At 37.2% G+C, this 16,026-nt stretch overlaps 1 protein-coding gene across 1 annotated transcript in view; it reads left to right on the forward strand.

The window, feature by feature from the left end:
• Nucleotides 1-16,026, forward strand: part of LOC122347976 (serine/threonine-protein phosphatase 2B catalytic subunit alpha isoform) — a 94,026-nt gene that overhangs the window by 13,478 nt on the left and 64,522 nt on the right. The window lies entirely within an intron of this gene.

Genomic DNA, 16,026 nt, shown 5'->3' on the forward strand with positions numbered 1-16,026 from the left:
AAATTTACTGTTTGTGTAGTCAGCCTTGTTATTCAACCTATTAGAATGTTTCTGTGGACCTAGCATGGTTTTAACAATTTTGAGAGTTGTGGAATTTATGCTGGTTTATGCATTTCTGTCCAAGGCTTTTCATGGTGGATTCTTTTGCCCTACAAATGATGTCAACAGTGTGCTGAAGTCTGCATGTGGTACTGAAACCCCCTATGACCCTATTCCTCAACCACCAATACTATTATTGAGTATTCCAAGAGCCCTTTTTAAATTACATTGCCATTACTTTAGTACAGGTAGTGGATGTGGAGCAGTGTAAAGCAGCTAGCCTTACCAGATGGACAGATGAGAGCTCCACAACTTCACTGGATGTAATGCAGCCTATCTCCTATTTTATTGCTAGTAAAGATGCACCAGTCAATTGACCATCAATCGGACTGGAAGCTGGTTTTTGCTCTTGCATGCTCTTACGTCTAATATTAGAGGGTAGACCTATTTAGAGGCATGTAATCATCTGGTTTTAAAGACACACTTCACATTTTTTGGAAATATTTCAAAGACTTATTCTCCAACTCCCCCAAAGTTAATGAGTTGAGTTTTAAGGTTTTGTAATCTATTCAGCCGATCTCCAGGTCTGGTGATAGCACTTTTAGCATAGCTTACCATAGATCATTGAATCCGATTAGACCAGTAGCACTGCGTTCAAAAATGACCAAAAAGTAATATTTGTAATATACTGCCATTCCGGCATAATAATCAAGGAAAACAGCCAGACTCTCTTACTTGCACAGGGAGCATGTCTTGCAAGCTGGGGACTATTTTCCACAGGCGCTGCCTGCATGATATTATTCCATGTAACAACGGCAAAGTAAAACACGACTTATTAACTCTGGGGGAGTTGGAGAATAAGACCAGATTTCTGTCAAACGTAGCACATATAGGGTTTTGCTTAGTGATCATGTCATTTACGAAAAAGTGCTTTTATAATCTAATGTTCATTAAGGGATCTAATATTTATTAAGGCCAAGCTTTATTACACATTGTTCTTTATTATATCTGTTTTTTTATTTGTTGAACATCAGTTAATAAGAGGATACTCTCTATAGTAGGATATCTAGGTGAAGGAGTCTCTAGGTGCTGAGTATTAACTGACTTTTGTGACACAAGGTGGCATTGTGGGTAAATTGGGGTATATGCAGATGAGTCTTCATGGTTCTTTATTTGATGCTTGCAGAATGATATAAGGGTGACAGACTCTTTTAAAAGCCTTTCATCTAAAGTACATTTAGTTCAGCTCTGTGAAATATGATTTGTGCCTTGCCTGTGTATGTGTGTGCACGTCTATTCCTGTCATCAAGACATTATCATTGGTGTTTATTTTTTGTCATCTTCATCTCATAATCACTGAAGTGTTTAGGGGTTCTGGTTGCTTTTCAGCTGCTTTGTAATGTTTTTATTTAGTGACATCAGTTGTCACTTCACAAAGAATTTATTGTGATGAGCATATTAGATTTGATATTGTCACATGGAATCAGTGTCAATTACTTTGAAATTCTTTCCACAGTCATCTCAAACTTAATTCCTGGATGGTCACAGCTCTGCACAGTTTAGCTCCAACCCTAATCAAACGCGTCTGATCCAGCTAATTAAGGCCTTCAGGATTATTAGAAACTTCCAAGCTCAGAGCTGATTGGAGCTAAACTCTGCAGAGCAGTAATATGCAATATTTTATGTGACTTTTTTGACAACCACACTTTTCCTTTTATATATCTCTTTACATTGTATGATTAAAATCTTGGTGTTTTCCATGTTGAAATGTATGTGTTAGTTGTCAACACACCTGTTGAGCAATGTGAGCATCTACATATGAAATGAACGAGAAAGTAGTTTAGAAAGTTGAGGTGCTGTTTTCAGGGCAGATAGAGGAGCACACTTTTGGTCTGGACAACATATAACTAAGATTGGTCTCCATCAAAACACTTTATAATCCTATTTTACACAGCATTTCATGTTTTATAAGTAATTATATAATAATTGCATGATATTGCTTTCAAATCGCAATATATAATATTGTTAATCAGTATCGCACAAACAGTGCTGTTTCTGCCTCTAAAGGATTATAAAATGAATACTGATTAAATAAGCAATGCTGACAAAAACAAGCAGTTAGTTAAGAGACTTATGTTTTAGACACCATATTGCATTTTTTAGCTCACTTATGACTCACTTATTAATGGTGACTTGAAGACACCTGCTTTTAATTTCACATCCAAAGTTTCATCCATTATTAAAATAATTTCATATCAGTATTCAACATTCAATTTGTTTAATATTTTAAATATTATGCATTTGTATTTGAAGTTTAAATGCATTCATATTCTGTACTAAACTGTAGGTGTCGACCGATGTATCCATTATGCTGACTAGTCAGCACCGATAGTTGATTGGTTATCGACAAGAATCTACGCCAATAGTTTCCAGGTTGCATCTGCTGCTGGATTGGCTGTAAAGGGTCTGTTATAATACAGTGTGAGAGCCAACATATCTATACCGAGGTGAAAATCACTGAAAACACATGCATTCGTTTGGAAACGTGATGCTGCCTGGAGAGAGCGCAATGCATGGACACCGCTGAGATTTCAGATTTAAAAGTTCACATAATAAATAATTAAAATAAATAATTTGTTGACTAGATGCTGTATTGGAGAGAGAACAGCAGTATGTTGGCCGACAAGACTGAGAGGATGCTAGCAGTGATTTTATTTTTATTTTTTTTATCCATTAACCATTTTTTTTTAACTCTTGGTTATCGGCAAATGCGGTCCAACCCAGCTATTAGTAAAATTCAGTGTTGGTCGACCTCTACTCTGCATTGCACAGATGAATTTTATTAGTACTGATTTAATTTGCTTGGTAACAGCCCAAAAGTCTTAATATTCAAATTAATGGATTAAATGTAAGAATTTGATGAAAAAAAAACAAAAAATAAACAAATAACTTTTTAAAGCTTTTCAAAGGTAAAAATGCCCAGAAAAGGTAAAGATCGGTTTAAACGTATTGAAAAAGATAAATTTTTATAAATGAAATTTAGCTAAATATCATCTAATTAACCTTTTCAATAAAATATAAGATATAATCTTTATGCCAATATCAACCATACCTTCTTTTCAACAATGGGACCTTTTTACATCATTTAGGATCAAATTCCTAAAAAAATATAATAATAATTCCTGCTTATAATCAAAATATTAACAGGAGGCAATTCAGTCATAATTAACATTAACACAACTGCCATGACATGTTTTTATCAAAGTGTTGATCTTCTGGGAGTTAAGATCTGTGGATCTTATGGAAATTCCTGAGTACCAGGATTATTTTAGGATTGTTGACATTAGACATCCCAATAGCATCCTGTATTTTATATAAAATGGCATTTTATATAAAATATCCATATTGAATCTCTATATAGAGATTCAGTTAACCTTGTATGACTTTTTTGTGCAGTTTTTTGATGAACATTTCTTAGAGGCTTTAGGCAAACATCTCTTTGACAGTACTAGTGTAGGATAAAACAGCCATGATGGTTCTGAGTGAAAGGTTTCTGGCTGCAGGTTCAGTCATGTAAGGACATATTTGTTAGTCTGCACTTTCATTCCGTTTGAGCACAAACAGGGAAAAATGTCACTGTTCATTTTTAGGTCTTTCTTCAGTGTCTGTGGCTTATGGTTTTTGTGGATATTAGGTTATAGTTTGTCTTATGTACTAAATAATCTGAAATTCATGACATTTTCTCAGCTGTTATGGCAGGAAGATTACATCTGCCAGAGCTGATTGTCTTGAATTTAATATGCTTTTTGATGATGGCACTTATAATTATTGTGGTTATTAAATGTAGAATCTCCCCATGCTCTTGCATGTTTGTGTGTGCAGCGGCTGCTCTCCAGCTGAAGGTTGTCATGGCAGCTATAGTGGGGGAAGGGGTAAACAGCTCATTCACATCCAGAGTACGTGAGCGGAGTGGAGTGGCAACAATTTCTCTTTACTCCGCTCTAGAACAAATGTTGTACCTGTTGAAATGATCCTTTTAAGTTAAAAATAATGAAAATACTAAAAATATTCAGTATCTAGAAGGAACAAAATAGAACTCTAACTTCCATTGGTGTCATTCTAGCCCTCACATTCTTTCTGATTTGAGTGATCCTCCCCTATCAAGCTATCTAAATGTGTTTAACATGTGAATACTTGTTAAATATGCTGTTATATTGCAGCCCATTGCCATAAATTGTACTTGTGATGGAGCAGTGGTAGAGTGCTCTTGGAGCAAGTGAAAACAACAATGCTCTGACTTTTAAAAAAGCCGCTTCTCCATCCATTCAGAATCATACAGCTCCATTCTGCTCTCTGCTCCCACTCTGCTATGTTCACATATTCTGTTCACATCGAGACGGACAGCAGGAAATGGAGAGTCTGTGCAGGAAAAAGTATACTGTTGAAGCAACTCACATTGGTGCATAAATTGCTTATGCAGTGCACAGGTAAAAATGATATGGAGTCATGCTACTAGTGATTTGATTATGATTTTGATGAGTGCTCATCTTAAATAACTCTTAGCAGGGCACATTTTCTAATAATAGGACTTATTAAATTAAGAGAAACAAAAGGAGCAAGTGCGTTCAGCTCTCAAGGGACTTGGATGTGTTCTGCCCTCCTTGGAATAGGCATGAATTAAACGCACTCGACTCACAAAGAGATGGCTTTTGCTCACCGTGATGGATTCAGTTTCCTTTCTACTATTATTTGGGATGCGGTCTAGAATTTGGGTCTATGTATTCTGGGTCTTGCAGTTGTGGTGAGAATTGTTAGGCCTTTTTTTGTAATGGGCAGAACATGAAAAAGACCTGAGGGGAAATCTTTCCTTATGAGTAATTTTCATCTGTTTATATAGGAATTGTATAATGTAGATATCTTTCTTAGATTTTGGACAGATGTTTTTTTTTTTTATTATATCCCTGTCAGATAACTACATTGCACCTCTAGAGCTCATCTTCCACCCTTCGATTCCCCTGATGCCACCATTCCTCCATCTGACGGAGGTTAGGCAGGAGCCTCTTGCACTTGCATTGCAGCCTCTCATGATGATCAATGTTTCTGGTTAACAACACAGATTGTATCAGTGCACTGAACAGTATAAAGTACAGGAATACAATGATAGAGATGTTTAATGACAAGATTGAACAATTTGTTATTAAATGCAGAGATGGTCTCTGTAATCAATTCGACGATAATCACTAGAAGTTAAGTGTCCCCAACAAAGCAAGCCAGAGGCGACAGCGGCAAGGAACCAAAACCCCATCCATACAGAATGGAGAAAAACACAGTTGGGGCCAGTTCTCCTCTGACCGGACGCCCAGCACTTAACTTCTAGTTCAATTTTAAATGCAGCTGTGTCAGATAGTGTAAATGACTTAGAGTGTGTGTGTGTGTGTGTGTGTGCATCAGGATCTTGTGGTTTATCCACGTGGCTCATCTAGGTGTTCTGGTCTTTGATGAACAATGTCTGGGTGCTGATCCACCATCTAATCTGGATACAAACTGAAAAACAGAATAAGAAAGAAACGACTAATATTAGCGTAGATGCCATACTACAAATATGTAGATGCTATACCCCAAAAACATTGTGTTCTATGAGGATTATTCCCGGTTCCAGCTGATCTAATTAATGCAGCCTAACAATCCGTGTGTTGGTGTATTATGTGTAGGCCAGGTTAAAAAGATGTGTCTTTAATCTAGATTTAAACTGACAGAGTGTGTTTGCTTCCCGAACAGAGTTATGGAGATTGTTCCAGAGTTTAGGTGCTAGATAGAAAAATGATCTGCCGCCCGCATTCGATTTTGATATTCTAGGTATTATCAAATGGCCAGAGTTTTGAGAGCACAGCAGGCGTGCAGGACTATAATGTGATAAGAGCTTGCTCAAGTATTGAGGAACTAAACCATTCAGGCCTTTATGGGTGATTATTACGTTTTTAAAAACTATCTGATGTTTGATAGGGAGCCAGTGCAGTATTGACAGAACCGGACTAATATGGTCATACTTCCTAGTTCTAGTAAGAACTCTAGCTAAAGTTTTTCTAGAACTCTAGAAAAGTAATGGTCCTAGCACTGAGCCTTGAGGTACTCCATATTGTTTTCATTATATCATGGAGTCAGTTTGTTTTCTTTCATCTTTCTTAAGCGTAAAGGAGCAACTGTATCTAAAGTGATAGAAAAAAGAGAGTGTGCAGTTTTTTTGTTGTATTGGATGTGCTAAGGAATTGAGATAAGTCAGAAAGATTACTTAGAAAGCACACTTTTGTTCTACCATACTTGTAACAAGGTGCAGAGTTTACAGGTTTAACTATACAGAGTTCATACAAGACTAGATAGTGATCTGAAATATCATCACTTTGCTGCAGAACTTCAACCGTTTTAACATCCATTCCATGTGACAGTATTAGATCTAGAGTTTGATTTTGACAATGAGTAGGTCCAGAGACGTGTTGTCTAACCCCAATGGAGTTCAGAGTGTCTAAGAATGCTAATCCTAATGCATCTTTTTCCTTATCAACATGGATATTAAAATTGCCAACAATTAAGACTTTATCTGCAGCCAGTACTAGCTCAGTTACAAAATCAGCAAATTCTTTAATGAAATCTATGCTGTGCCCTGATGGCCTGTATACAGTAGCCAGTATAAACATGACAGGGGATTTATCACTAGCATCTGTTTCTCTAGATAATATTATATGCAGCACCAAAACTTATACTTAACTTATACTTATACTATACTTATACTTATACTTATACTTATACTTATACTTAAATCCTGTCCTCTGAGAAGTACTGAGGATATTGTTATAAATTGTAGTAACACCTCCCCCTTTACCTTTTAAACGTGGCTCATTTTTATAGCTGTAATTTTGGGGGTAGACTCATTTAAAGTAATAAATTCATCTGATTTTAGCCAGGTTTCTGTCAAACATAGCAAATCTAGGTTCTGATCTTTGATCAAATCATTTATATAAAGTGTTTTTGTGGAAAGGGATCTAATATTCAGCAAGCCAAGTTTTATTATTTGCTTCTTTGTATTATAAATAGTTTTTATCTGTTGAACATCAATTAAATTATTGCTTTTAATTTGGTTTGGATGATCTCTGTGTATTCGGGAAACAGACACAGTATCTATAGTATGATGTCTAGGTGAAAGAGTCTCTGTGTGTTGAGAATCAACTGCCTGTTGTGAACCTGTTTGATGTTCTGATCTGAACGGAAGAGCGGTGTTTTGTCCCGTGACTAGTGTGCCTCACGGTCACCCAGCTGCCCTGCTGCATGGGCTCTAAAGCCACAAACGAACAATGTACATGATTCACTGTACTAGTCGTATCCAAAGCAGTATCGGATTCCTTCAGTCCTCGATTAAAGTTTGGATGCTTGTTTCTAATTCTAAAAACTTCTCTGTCAGCCTAGCTATTCCCCTGCATTTATCACATGTGAATCCCTGGTCGCTAGTCTGCGGTGCAAGTGATGAGGCAAGAAGAAGCCTTTTACGCATTATAGGTGCGTAAACACGGGTGGGAACAAAAGTAATAAGCTGATTGACTAACGAGTGCTAACGCACCACACGGTTTTAGTGTTGGTGTTAATGCCCTTCAAATTTTATTCCATTCATATTTTTGTTGTATTGCACTGAATCAATCATCATGTACTGTTCCCCAGCCAACTGCTTGACTTATGATGTTTCTCTTTGCACATGTACAGTATTTATGTGAAGCATTTTGGGTTTTTTTAGTATGTGTAAATAACCATTTGTATATAGTATATGTATCAACCTGTCAGTAGGTTAGTCATGTAAAGGTTTATACTGGTCCTACTTTATTGTTGTATGTCTGTATTTATGTAGCACCTTAGTCCTGTGAGTCACATTTTGTTCTGCTGTAGGTCCCCACATGTAGTAGAATGACAATTAAGCTTAACTTAATTGATTTTATTGATTTAGTGCAAAATTAAGCTATAAATTTGTTGCAGTATATGCTAGTAGTATTATACAGTTAGCAATTTGAGAAAGCATCTGATCTTAGTGACGTAGACATGTTTGCACACGCTCTGAAGTTTGACACTCCAGTTATGTCACGTCACATTTATTTATATACCACTTCATAATAGATTGCTTTAAAGCAAGCAGCTTTACAATTCTAAACAGTATCATTGTTGCTTAGAATTACAATTACAGTATTATAAGGTGGCTCTTTGTGTACATGTTTCACTAGCAGATTACTTCAGGTTACTGAACAGAGGAAGACAACCAGAGAAGATTTCCTTGTCAAAGAAAGAATGTCTCTGGAGCAGACCCATTGGTTACATACTGACCTAAAACCTTTGTGAAATCAATTAGGGAAATCTTTAAAAAAAAAAAAAAAAAAACAAATTTCTCTTGTTTTGGTATTGAGTACTAAAAATCGTGTGTATTATGGCAACCACTAAACACAGTCTTTTTATACATCTGTTTATTTGTCGATTTCAAGCTTCGAGAGAAACAGAATTATATCTCATCAGCTCTGTTACACAGTCGGCGAGTCTTATATTACTTTGTATTTTTATAGTGCTGATCACAATTTTACTGGCTTTTGTTTACATTATATTCATTCTAGATGTGTGAACAGGTGTGTATCTGCTTTCTTCATTAAACCACATGACTGATTGATTTCTTGAAAGAAGGCTGCTTTTACAGTCATGTGTAATAATGAATGCATATACAGTACACACACACACAAAATCTTAGTCTGGTTAACAGTACCATTATCATGTGCCAAACCCATCCACAGTTGCATTGTTATTATTATTTACACTAATGACTTGTACATTCACTATATGGACAGATTAGAAAAAGGCACTTCCAAAACTGTTGCAACAAAGATGGAAACATAATTCATATATTTATAAATTGATTTCCATCTCTGTTGCAACAGTTTTGGAAGTGTCTAAAATGACAGCACCCATATGTAGAAGTCATTGGTGTTAAGTGATGAGTTTATGGCTCAAGGACTGTATTTAAAGTCACACCGGAGGTGTTCAGCTGCGATTAGGAGTTGGATTTAGGCAGACCAGTCAAGTTCTTCTACACTGATTCAATCAGTAATGTTAGAATAGAAAAGGGTCCTGTCCAAATTGTTATAAATTTACAATAACATAATTACCTAGAATATCGTTATATGCTTTAACATTAAGATTTGTACTTAGGCATATTACTAAAGTAGTCAAACCTGTTCATTAGATCAGGGTTACCCAAACCTTTTGGCAATATAGTGTATGTTATGAGTTCTTTATGAAGGTCAACTAATGAAAGGCTGTACACCAGCAAGTCAAAATTGCAGGCCACACAACCACAGCTTAATGTTCTAGTAGGTTATTTGCTGATTTTATTTTATTTTATTTTTTTAGGGCTCTGTCTAGAATATTTTGAGCTTTTGGCTTTTCAATCCACTGTTGCTTATGGAGTATGTTGATGCTTAAAGTTTCTGGGTGATTAGCCACAACTAATTAAACTCTGAGATTTGGCATGAAGTGAATAGAGCTTTTATATACGCTCTGTAGCAGTAATCCGCTCAGAAATTAAAAGAAGTTTGGAAGTCAGGAAGTTATTTTGTATGCCAACCATGTTAGCCATGTATAAGCTTATGAATTAGGTTAAGCGATTTTTCAAAAACACTTTAGATAACAGTCAGGTCAAATACCAAAACAAACTTGTACCAATTAGCAGTAAGGGATATATCTATATATCTCGTCATGATGTGGAGGAGAGAGTGTTCAGTGAACAGTCGAGATAAGAATCAAAAAAGTAAAATGTCTGCGGAATAAGGCAAGAGGTAGGACCTGTAAATATTGTATCTGCTTTCCAGCGCTGAAAAAGAACTCAGAGGGATGGAAGGCTTGCTTTTGGATGCTAAGGGTTGCTTTGGTTCTTATCGATAGGCGAGTTACGCCGTGTATGAGACGCCTGCACCACAACAGCTAAAGTCTGCCTAGTACCTACACGACACCTAACCATTGGAATCATTTGAAATGACAAATAGATTGCAGCAGCAGTTTTCTGTCTGAGATTTGATGATTATAATGACTTCTGTAGTATTTTGGTTTACCTAGCTCTCTGCCCCACACATACATAGACTCTCAAAAAGGGGCGAGACTCTTTTGGGGTAGGGGCGTGTTTGTTTTAGTGATTTCAAACATCAAAACTGTCATAGGCAGAAGCTGTTCTGACAGATGACGTAGATGGTAGGCATAGTGAATCAAAAATAGTTGGGGCAGGGGCATGTTTACCATGCTGTAGCATCTCTTTTCAAAACAGATTGAAAGTTTAGGCTACAGTTTTGGTGTTTTTAGATTTTGGTCCCATTCTTGCCTGATATAGGTTTTCGACTAATGAAGAGTTTATGCTCATCTTTGATGTATTTTTTTGTTTAATGATATGCCAAATGTTTTCTGTAAGTGAAAGATCTAGACTGCAGGTTTTTCCAGACTCATCTAGTATGAATCAAAGCTGTTGTAATAGCTGCAGTGTGTGGTTTTGCATTTTCCAGCTGAAATACTCAAGGCCAACCCTGTAATAGACGTCTTCTGGAGGGGAGTGTATGTATATACTTTGTATATACTGCTTTAGGCAATTTAATAATAAAATGCCTTTAAATGCAATTTTTTTTCTTTAAAAAATATGCCTTTTAATTGAAAACACTTTTCCCACATTGAGTCTTGGCCCACAGGACAAGATGGCGCTTCTGGAACATGTTCACATATGTTTTCTTTTTTGCATGACAGCTCTTTAGGTGGCATCTGCAGATGACACAGTGGATTGTGTTTACCAAAGTATTCCTGGGCCCATTTAGTAATGTAAATGACTGAATCATGCTGGTTAGTAACGCTATGTCCTCAGAGCCTTGTCATAGATCATCTGCCTTGCGCTGCAACCCCTATTTGATAATGCATTTTACAACAATCTTTAAACAAAAAGATTATTATCAGGATAATAAAGTGACCACAGTAATGATACCATGCCTGTTTGTTATGATATATTGTATTACTGAATACCGGCACATATTTATTAATGTCTGGAACTTCTCACAGAGTGATAAAGTTGATCTTCTGCAAGAAGCTACGGTTCAAATCTGATTTTGTGTATATCCAAATGAAATCTGATTTTGACAACCGATGGTCTGCACAGAGTATCACAACTGTTCATATCAGAATTATGTGTCCATAAGTGCTCTTTTAATTTTAAACAGAGCTGTTGAGAATCAGAGTTGTGACACACTTTGATCTCGTCGCCATGCAGTCACATGGTTCATTGAGCTCTCAATAGTTTCTGTTGAGTTATGTCATTGTCATACTTTATGCTCAAATAATGTATGTAATTGTCATACAATAATGTTGTATTTGTCATACAAATATGACAAGAAAAAGTTGGACATTCACTGTCAGAAGGTAATATTTGTTCACAGAAATAGTCCTGCATATCTTGTCTTCTATCCAGACACAAGGAAAGTACTCAAAAAAAGGCTGGTAAAGTGTGCCTGATAATGATTATAATGAGATGTTTTACCTACTGCTGAATATGACCACCATGTATGTCCTAATGCAGCTCACAGCGCAGTATAATTTTGAATTACATCAGATGGATATGAAAACTGCATATCCACATACTCCTTCGGACTGTAAAATATATATGGAGCAGCCTGAAGAATTTGAGGTAAAGTTAAAAACGGGAGGAAAATTGGTGTTTTTTTTTTATTGAAAATGGATTTGTTCAAAATTCAATTCAGATTTCTGTGCCTAAATTGAAAAAAAAATGACGAAATACTCAAAAGTGTAAACGAAATGTTGGGAGTTAAATGTAAAATCAAAAATCTTGAAAACTTTGTAACATTTGTATTACAAGAAAAACAATGTAAATCTTAGGCAGCAGACTCAGATGACAGGCGTCATCAACCGATCTCTGAAATCTTTCAATGATTTAGATGTGGATATGGAAGAGGATTAAATCTAATCTAAAGACTAGGTTTCTGAACTGGAGGTTCAATCTGCCTCTTTCCTCCCTCCTGTGTTTCTTCTGGTCCTGTCTAGCTCAGAAGGGGCTCCTGATCCTCCAGTGCCTACTCCTCAAGAGCGCCCTCCTGATTTCAGCCCAAAGAAAATCTCAAATGCTCGTTGTCCCACCCGTTCCTGTCTCTTCCACCTGTCAGCCTTTCTCCTCACCCTCAGCCCAACATTTGTGAGCTGGATTCGCCACGGGTCAGCCAGCCTCTATTGGCTTCGTGGTTAAAGGATTTCTAGTACCTGCCTCTAACCTTTGAGTCCCAGACTACAACAGAAACATATTTACCAAATAAATTCCTCCATGCGCATCAAAAAAGTAATATGATGGGATAAGTTGAATGATCTCGTTCAGCACAGCAACTATATGTTGTTAAAGTCATTCTGAAATGGATGAGCAAAGTCTGTAGTCTAAATCTTCCCAAACATCAGCATCCACCTTCAAAAGCATTGACCGCATTTATTGTGTTTCGTCAGCTCGCTCTGAGGTGGAAGTAGGCTAATTTGCCTATATCATATATTCTGTATTCCCTTGACTACGTGATCCTGTTGTGTGTGGTGCGTGTAGTTAATTTTCGTCATTATCTCCTCTTTATTAGTTTGTTTCCGTTAAGTGTCAGTTTGTCTGGTCTATACTAGCTTCATGTAAGTGTGTGTGCTACCCTGCTTTGTGGAATTTGCTTTATTGTAGATTATTAAAATTACTGTTACTTGTTACCAGTCATTGTTGCGGGCTCCTTCTCCACACCGCATTGTGAAAGTTTACTCAGCTGTAAAAAGTACATTTAATAAAGTTAAAAAAAAATGCATTTACAAAAGCTTTATCGTGGAGCTGACAGAAGCAAGTGTTTGAGTGGCACACTGTCTCTGTGCACTGGGACTATCATGAGGTCATGTCACTGCCTATATCAAAGATCTTCTGATTTGTCACGCAGTTTGCTATCTCAGGTTAATTGTTTTGACCCCATGACCAGTATCCTCAATGATTCATTTCTTTACACTAACCTCCTTGCTTCCAGCCGGTCATTTAGGAGATATTGGATTGGGATGCCAATATCCTTATAGTTGACATAGTTGTCCCCAGATGCAATTCAGGAGCCAAGCAATCCAGTGCTGTTGATTGAATCCTCACACTGGGGAGTTACAGGAGTTACCGGTCCAATCTTTGGTCTGTAGAGTATCATTAAAAGAAGAAGCTGGATATTTAATGGCACATTGTGAATTATGGTTGTGTCTCTGGTCTTAGGAGCAGAGGAAGAATAAGATGTTGGCTGTGCACTTGAGAGCCAAATAGGTTGAGATTGGTGCCTTTATGTATCTATTAAACACTACGGGGATCAGAACTCAAAATAATGGCATAAATGGGCCTGTAACCAGCTGCCAGCTCTTGAATTTAAAACTGTATATTAGGGGTGTAATGATAATGTGTGTTGTACACTGAACAGTTCACTGGAATATTCCAAATCAAAGTAATCCTCCTTATCTCATTGTTAGTGGGGACTTATGTATATGCAAAGAAAAAAATAAAACTATATATATATATATATATATATATATATATATGCATGTATTTGTATATATATTATGTATATGTGTATGTATGTATACATTTATGTAGACGTGTGTGTGTGTGTGTTAGGGCTGTGCAATATATCACACAATTTACTCATTCAAATCTCATCAGTAAAGCGGTAAATCACCATCACCTGTTTTCAAATGAAGCAGCAGTTAGCACACAGGGTAATTCATTTGTGATACTTGCCAGTGATCTATGGCTCTGTGTATTGATTGCCACCCCATTTAAATACAAGTGAGATTTATCGCTAATCAAAGAATGTGTGTGTGTGTGTGTGTATATATATATGCTGTGTATATATTGTGACGGGAGGAGCCAACGACAGACACAGTGGGCTTTTTATTAACAAAATAGATACAAAAATAAAGTGGGGTAAAGTGTCCAAATAAAAGGGGGAACTGTTGTCCTCGTTGTGCTGCAGGGGAAGTGCAGGTCAGACAGTGTTCCAGGGGGAAGGGTCCAGGTAAGGGGCGGAGTCCGGCGTTGGCTTCTTCCTCCGTCGTTTCTTTCCTCCGGTCGGCAGAGTTGAAGGGGATAAACAGTTCGGCATCCTGCCCCGTCAGCGATACATGGGTGCGGTCATCGCCTGGACTTCTGGGTCCCACAACGCGCTTCTCTAGCGGCGGGGCGAGCTCCATCGCACACACTTCCTGGACCCACGAAGACACCAGCGTGCATGCACGGGGGAAGAGACCGGTCTCTCGAGGAGAGGCGTGCTCGGTATTTAACGGCGGCGGTTAAAGGCTTAATTCACTCCAGGTGTGCCTCGTCACACACTGCCAGACCTGACTAATACCACGCCCCTCCTCTCAGACACGCCCACTCGGGAGCCTGGTGAAGGGCGGCGAATAAAGGATGGGGTGATGATGACAATAAAGGGGAGGGGCAGCCGACTCGTCACAATATATATATATATATGTGTGTATATCAGCGTTCTCTATTCAGGCCAGGGGACTAGGCTGCTTTCACTCTTTAAAGATGTACTAGCTCAGAGGATTTTTGTCAGAGCTGACTAAAAGTCGACAATGGATCATCTCTACAAACTCGATGAACCTGTGATATCTCCCTCAGTGCACAAAAGAAAGATAAAAGCTTGTAAAAATGAAAAAAAAAAAATGACTGAACCTTGCAAAAGCAGCATGTTATAATGGTGAGGGAAAAGTATTGCATGTAATCACATTCGTGCAATCTATGAGTTATCTGCTTTTGCTATAAAACAAAACGTTTAATATGTAAACAAAAAAATACATTCAATTAACTTTTTTAAAAGTTTTTTTTTTGTAAGTTATTATTACTTAATAAAAACAACCCAATATCAGTTTGATTGATATTACTTGTGTGCAATAAAAAAGTAATTACAAAAAAAAATTCAAATGAATATTAGTGTAATTCATACCTGATAAGACAAAGCCTTATAAGCTAAATGAGCCAGTCAGTCAGATATTGAGAGAAAAGAGATACAAGAATGAATGTGAGGACAAAATAAATGTATTTGTTTTGTTTGTAATGATTTAGAATGTATTTAACTTAATTATTTATTTGAGTTTCAAATGTGAGTACCGTTAAACAGTTTATAAGGAAGCTGAATTTTTTGCATCATTACTCTACATTGAAATATATTAATGAACATCACACACTTGGCATTTCCAGAGTGTATGATGTTAATGAGCTCTGAAAAAAAAAAAAAAAAAAAGAAGACACTCATGGGAGCGTGTTCCTGTGCGGGCAGGAATCTCCGAACCAGTGGAACATGTCAGAATCAGTCTCTGTTTTCCATTACAGAGTGGGCTGCTTGTTTGCTTCGACACTCTTCGTGACAGGTTTTCTTGCACTGTCATTCTCACATGTGAAATAAGAAAGTCAGCGTGCTGTTTACACAAATAAACTACATCATTACTATTTTACTATATATTAAATAAATACAATTAAAGCAGCATCTGTAAAATACTGAGTGTACGCTTTGTACAGTTCTGAACGGAGCTGAAAACTGAATGCGAGCTGTTCTGGTCATAGACCGATCCCTGTTTAGCTGCGGGACTGGCAGGGTTTTAACGGCGGCCACTAGGCCATATGCTGGGATATAGCAGAGTGTGTCAGGCCCACAGCAAGCGTGGGAGGGCTGCCTATAGTGAGAGCAGAAAAGTGTAGGCAACATCAACACATAGCTCAGCATAATGCCTGGAGCCTGCCGAGTGATGATGCATTTGATTCTACTTCATTTCCTATAACGTTCACTGTGCTCCATTTCATAGAATGAATTCCTCCAACCATTTTTTGGTGATATCTTTGCTCTTTTTTTCATTTGAGTTTTTTTTTAACTGTCCCTTACAGACTTG

This window comes from Puntigrus tetrazona, chromosome 7, assembly GCF_018831695.1.
Source record: "Puntigrus tetrazona isolate hp1 chromosome 7, ASM1883169v1, whole genome shotgun sequence".
Classification (NCBI taxonomy): domain Eukaryota; kingdom Metazoa; phylum Chordata; class Actinopteri; order Cypriniformes; family Cyprinidae; genus Puntigrus; species Puntigrus tetrazona.